This window comes from Schistocerca cancellata, chromosome 7, assembly GCF_023864275.1.
Source record: "Schistocerca cancellata isolate TAMUIC-IGC-003103 chromosome 7, iqSchCanc2.1, whole genome shotgun sequence".
NCBI lineage: Eukaryota > Metazoa > Arthropoda > Insecta > Orthoptera > Acrididae > Schistocerca > Schistocerca cancellata.
The window spans coordinates 298,042,938-298,049,547 of NC_064632.1; the positions used below are offsets into that span (position 1 = coordinate 298,042,938).

At 55.8% G+C, this 6,610-nt stretch overlaps 2 pseudogenes; both read right to left on the reverse strand.

Moving 5' to 3' along the window:
* The window catches only part of LOC126093735 (large subunit ribosomal RNA), a 7,364-nt pseudogene extending 2,752 nt beyond the window's left edge, over window positions 1-4,612 (reverse strand).
* A 188-nt stretch (window positions 4,613-4,800) lies between these two features.
* LOC126093316 (5.8S ribosomal RNA) lies at window positions 4,801-4,955 on the reverse strand (annotated as a pseudogene).
* Window positions 4,956-6,610: the final 1,655 nt, after the last annotated feature.

Consider the following 6,610-nt stretch of genomic DNA (forward strand, 5'->3'; position numbering starts at 1 on the left):
CTAGATCTGACGACTTCCCAGCCGCACAGATAACTGTCGATCCCGCCTCATAACATCCCTGCATGCAGTCAACGAACTCGACCGGCAGACCATGGGCCCTCAGCACAGGGCCAAGGGCACCATGGGCAAGCGAATGGAAGGCCTTTGACACATCCAGAGACGCCAAATACAGCGAGCCGGCAGCTCTGCACGCCTGGGTCATCGCCAGATCCAGAAGGAAGGTGTTGTGAAGCATCCCATCCTGAGGGATGAAAGCCCGCTGACGACCATCCAATACACAGTAGCGCATCAGGCAGCCAACCAGAACTTGGGAAATTCTCTGGTCAGCACCGAGCACACTGTGATCGGACGAAAGTCGGCAGGGGATGCTGCGGCGGTCTTCTTGGGCAGCAGGGTTGTCCTAGCCTGGAGGAGACGGGAAAGGAGGGAACGGGAAAGGAGGAGGAAATTAAGGATCTTCAGGAGAACCTCCCGGGGGAGGCGGCGTAGTTTGGCCGGCGTGAGGCCGTCAAACCTGCAGCAGAAGTGCGGGGCGGGAGGGCAGCAGTGGCTTCTTCTGCAGTTATGGGAGCCCATAGGTCACGGAAGGGCACCCTCTTCGAGAATGGCAACAACTCTTCGGACAGACCCTCACCACATGGAGGTCGAGATCTGGCACGAGGTCGAGGGAAAAGGTCTGCCCAAAACTCAATCAGCCCCGGGTTGGATGGTGGCTGATGCAAAAGTGTGCCATCAAGAAGTCCATTAATACAGCGTGCTTCGTTCTTCCTGAAAGCACGCTGAACCACTACATACTCCCATCTCCTGCATGCAAGCTTCCTCTCTGGGGGCTGCTGGGTCCACACACTCACAGCTTGGTGGACAGCTGGCTCCTTGCTGCCTACTTCATCAAGAGCAGACAGCAGCATTGCCCGGATAATATCGTGGCTAGTGGTGGGACCCAGAACCATGAGATCATCAAGCGAGCGGAATCGGCTGTATGATGAGGGGAGTTCCGCTACAAATGACCAGATGGCTAGGTCGACATCTTCCCCCTGAGGTGGAGACTGTGGCAAACATTGAGTGTCAACCGGCTCGCTAGCAGGACCACGAGGGCCGCGATCCATTCCGGAGAGTTCGGTGAAAAACTTTGATACCATGTCTTTATAGGTCTGTGCTCTACGCTGACACTTAATTGATTCCAGCGTTCGCTCGGGGAAGGCCTTGGCAAGTTCCTGGTTTAAGAACCTACAGCCCTGGATGGTAAGGGCTGCTTCTGCATGGGCCAAATGCAGCAGCTCTTCCTGGGTCCACCTGGCCTCCTTCCTCTCGGACTCAATCTCGGCATTAACAGCAGTCGGATGGGCGCGACGCCGATGGACACCGAGCCCGGTCTTGGTGGAAAACGACCGCTTACAATCAGGGCAGATGGCGGGGAGCGCACTGGTTGGCTGGTTGGGTGGCTCATCAGCTGGCACAGGCGCTCCAGTGGGAGGCCTGGTACCACGTTTGCTTCTACTAGTTGCACCAGCTGTAACAAAGGCAGGGGGGCGGTAAGCCCCAAGCCCTAAAAGGCACCCTGCTCTGTCGGTCGGGAAACTGAAAACTGTTACGCGTAGACGTAACCATTCTCAGCACCCTCACGACCCCCGCCACTTGAAGGCCAGAACTAGGATTTCCCACCGTGAGGCTAGTTGAACCATCATCCACCCGACATCACAAGGATGCTGAGGGGTGGATCGAGAGCGTCAATATATTACGCATCAGGTGGGCATTTGGGAGTCATAGTTACTCCCGCCATTTACCCGCGCTTCCTTGAATTTCTTCACGTTGACATTCAGAGCACTGGGCAGAAATCACATTGCGTCAACACCCGCTAGGGCCATCGCAATGCTTTGTTTTAATTAGACAGTCGGATTCCCCCAGTCTGTGCCAGTTCTGAGTTGATCGTTGAATGGCGACCGTAGAGAACCCGCGCACCCGCGCGCTCCCGGAGGACCACGCTAAGGCGGACGCGGCCTCACAGCAAGGAAGATCCGTGGGAGGCCAAGGCACGGGACCGAGCTCGGATCCTGCATGCAGGTTGAAACACTGGGGCACGAACGCCGCGCAGGCGCGCGCATCCTGCACCACCGGCCAGCATGAGGCCGATCAACGGCGAGAGCAGACCACACCCGCGCTAAACGCCCGCACTTACCGGCACCCCTACGGCACTCACCTCGCCCAGTCCCGGCACGTTAGCGCTGACCCACTTCCCGACCAAGCCCAACACGCCCCGATTCTCAGAGCCAATCCTTACCCTGAAGTTACGGATCCAATTTACCGACTTCCCTTACCTACATCATTCTATCGACTAGAGGCTCTTCACCTTGGAGACCTGCTGCTGATATGGGTATGAACCAGCGCGACACCTCCACGTGGCCCTCTCCCGGATTTTCAAGGTCCGAGGGGAAGATTGAGACACCGCCACAACCACGGTGCTCTTCACGTTCCAAACCCTATCTCCCTGCTAGAGGATTCCAGGGAACTCGAACGCTCATGCAGAAAAGAAAACTCTTCCCCGATCTCCCGACGGCGTCTCCGGGTCCTTTTGGGTTACCACGACGAGCATCTCTAAAAGAGGGGCCTGACTTGTATCGGTTCCGCTGCCCGTTTCCGGAATAGGAACCGGATTCCCTTTCGCCCAACGGGGGCCAGCACAAAGTGCATCATGCTATTACGACCCCCATCAACATCGGATTTCTCCTAGGGCTTAGGATCGACTGACTCGTGTGCAACGGCTGTTCACACGAAACCCTTCTCCGCGTCAGCCCTCCAGGGCCTCGCTGGAGTATTTGTTAGTACCACCAAGATCTGCACCGACGGTGGCTCGAGGCAGGCTCACGCCCAGACCCTTCTGCGCCCACCGCCGCGACCCTCCTACTCGTCAGGGCTTCGCGGCCGGCCACAAGGACCGGCCATGACTGCCAGACTGACGGCCGAGTATAGGCACGACGCTTCAGCGCCATCCATTTTCAGGGCTAGTTGCTTCGGCAGGTGAGTTGTTACACACTCCTTAGCGGATTCCGACTTCCATGGCCAGCGTCCTGCTGTATTAAGCAACCAACGCTTTTCATGGTTTCCCATGAGCAACGATTCGGGCGCCTTAACTCGGCGTTTGGTTCATCCCACAGTGCCAGTTCTGCTTAGCAAACGTGGCCCACTTGGCACTAAGATCCGAGTCGTTTGCTCGCGGCTTCAGCATATCAAGCAAGCTGGAGATCTCACCGATTTAAAGTTTGAGAGTAGGTTGAGGTCGTTTCGGCCCCAAGGCCTCTAATCATTCGCTTTACCGGATGAGACTCGTACGAGCACCAGCTATCCTGAGGGAAACTTCGGAGGGAACTAGCTACGAGATGGTTCGATTAGTCTTTCGCCCCTATACCGAGCTCCGACGATCGATTTGCACGTCAGAATCGCTACGGACCTCCATCAGGGTTTCCCCTGACTTCGTCCTGGCCAGGCATAGTTCACCATCTTTTGGGTCCCAACGTGTACGCTCTAGGTGCGCCTCACCTCGCAATGAGGACGAGATGCCCCGGGAGTGCGGAGGCCGCCGCCCCGAGAAGGGCGGGGAAGCCCCATCCTCCCTCGGCCCGCGCAAGGCAAGACCTTCACTTTCTTTACTCCTATAGGTTACGTACAGCCCAATGACTCGCGCACATGTTAGACTCCTTGGTCCGTGTTTCAAGACGGGTCGTGAAATTGTCCAAAGCTGAAGCGCCGCTGACGGGAGCGATTATTCCGCCCGAGAGCATCCCGAGCCAACAGCGGCGCAGGTCTGGGGCCGGGACAGGTAGGTCCGTCGTCCGGGAAGAACCGCGCGCGCTTGCCGGGAGCCCGAGCGCCCAAAGGGGCGAATCGACCCCTCCAGATATACCGCCGAGCAGCCAGCCAGGACACCGGGGCTCTGCCCAACAGACGCGAACCAAGGCCCGCGGAAGGACAGGCTGTGCACCCGGACCGTAGGCTGCCACCCAGAGGGTCGCGACGTCCTACTAGGGGAGTAGCGCCGCCCACCGCACACCGGAACGGCCCCACCCCGCGGCGAATGGAAAGGCAACAGGACACGACCCCGCCGCGGATTTCTCCGCGCGGGCGGCCGGCCCCATCTGCCGAGGGCGTGAATCTCACCCGTTCGACCTTTCGGACTTCTCACGTTTACCCCAAAACGGTTTCACGTACTTTTAAACTCTCTCTTCAAAGTTCTTTTCAACTTTCCCTCACGGTACTTGTTCGCTATCGGTCTGGTGGTCAAATTTAGTCTCAGATGGAGTTTACCACCCACTTGGAGCTGCACTCTCAAGCAACCTGACTCGAAGGAGAGGTCTCGCCGCCACTCGCACCGGCCGCTACGGGCCTGGCACCCTCTACGGGCCGTGGCCTCATTCAAGTTCGACTTGGGCTCGGTGCGAGGCGTCGGGGTAGTGGACCCTCCCAAACACCACATTCCACGACAGGCGGCAGCCTGCAGGGTTCAGTGCTGGACTCTTCCCTGTTCGCTCGCCGTTGCTGCGAAATCCTTGTTAGTTTCTTTTCCTCCGCTTAGTAATATGCTTAAATTCAGCGGGTAGTCTCGCCTGCTCTGAGGTCGTTGGACGAGGTGTCGCACGCCACACCGCCAGCCGGCTGTGCACGCTAGCGAGAAAGTACCGGTATGTGAACCGCCAGGCGACGGGCGCGCATCGCACGTTTAAGGAGACGCGGCCGGCCCCACAGGCGGCCACGGCACTCCCAGGTCTCCGAAGCGGGACAAACGCTGCGCGCTTCAGTATACGTAGCCGACCCTCAGCCAGACGTGGCCCGGGAACAGAATCCATGGACCGCAATGTGCGTTCGAATCGTCGATGTTCATGTGGCCTGCAGTTAACATGTTGACGCGCAATTTGCTGCTTTCTTCATCGACATAAGAGCCGAGTGATCCACCGTCCTGGGTGATCTTTTTTTTTAGTTTCCACTGTCTCTTTCAAAACAGTTGCATAGGCGGGACTGAGGCGTTTGAAGACCCCTGTTCCAGTGTTCTGTGTCCGACGGCCTCACGGCCGATGAGCGTCATACGGCTCCACACCGGAGCACCTTGGTTGGATTTCAACGGGGTCTGCCTCGGGATGCACGAACATGCACGAGGCGGTCGCACGCCTTCGGCTCGCCCCACCGGCAGGACGTCCCACGATACATGCCAGTTAAACACCGACGGGCGGTGAACCAACATTGTGGGACACAAATCCAACTACGAGCTTTTTAACCACAACAACTTTAATATACGCTATTGGAGCTGGAATTACCGTGGCTGCTGGCACCAGACTTGCCTTCCAATAGATACTCGTTAAAGGATTTAAAGTGTACTCATTCCGATTACGGGGCCTCGGATGAGTCCGGTACCGTTATTTTTCGTCACTACCTCCCCGTGCCGGGAGTGGGTAATTTGCGCGCCTGCTGCCTTCCTTGGATGTGGTAGCTGTTTCTCAGGCACCCTCTCCCTGATTCCCCGTTACCCGTTACAACCATGGTAGGCGCAGAACCTACCATCGACAGTTGATAAGGCAGACATTTGAAAGATACGTCGCCGGTACGAGGACCGTGCGATCAACCCAAATTTATTCAGAGTCACCAAGGCAAACGGACCGGACGAGCCGACCGATTGGTTTTGATCTAATAAAAGCGTCCCTTCCATCTCTGGTCGGGACTCTGTTTTTTTTTTTTAAAAAAAAAAATATTTATTCTCAATATTTTATATGATACAAAACAACCCACCACCTTATACAATTAGTGGGTCCTATATTTATACATTTTTTATGTTTTATATTAGTACTACTGCTAACACAATTTATTACTTTTCTGCTGCTCGCACTATGGGCACTTCTATCTATTTTTCTACATTGTTTTATTTTACTTATGCTAAGCTACTTCTACCTGCAGCGTTTACATTTGTGCCAGCATAGTATACACCTACAATGTTGGCCCTGTTCACCGAGCTAATCCCGGTGAACGTGCTCCTGGCACCGGGCTGGCCAGAGTTATGGTACGCTGCAGCACTATACTAAGATTTCTATCCTAGCTTATCCTACGTCTACTCTATCTTAACCTAGTGTCAAAGTTTGTGAGTGTCTCAGATTGGTAGTTGGGCGCACCCCACCCCCTAATCCCAGGCATGGCGGATTCCAGCCGTGAAGCGGCTGGCCAAGTCCTCGCCTCGCCTCGGCGGAACAGGTCAGGTGCGCGGAGTCTAATTTGGGAATAGTTAGGTCTTAATTGTTGTTCCTTAAGTAGTCCCTTATCACTTTGAGTGATATTTCATTGGCTAATTTATTCAGGGTTATAAAGTGGTCCTCATGCCTGAGCAGGTGATACGTGTCATGGTTTGGTAATTGCTGACGAAATTGCGCGGCTACGTCGTCGAAGAGGCGGCACTCATACACCACGTGTTCCGGGGTGCCAGGTGTGGCCCCACAGTCACACGCTGGTGTCGCCTGTTTCCCGAACCGGCATAGGTATGCCGGGTAGGGGCCATGACCTGTAAGGAAGTGCAGCAGTCCTCGTGATGGCGTGAAGTGTTTTAATTGTAACCTTTCCCTAATATTGGGCAGCAGTT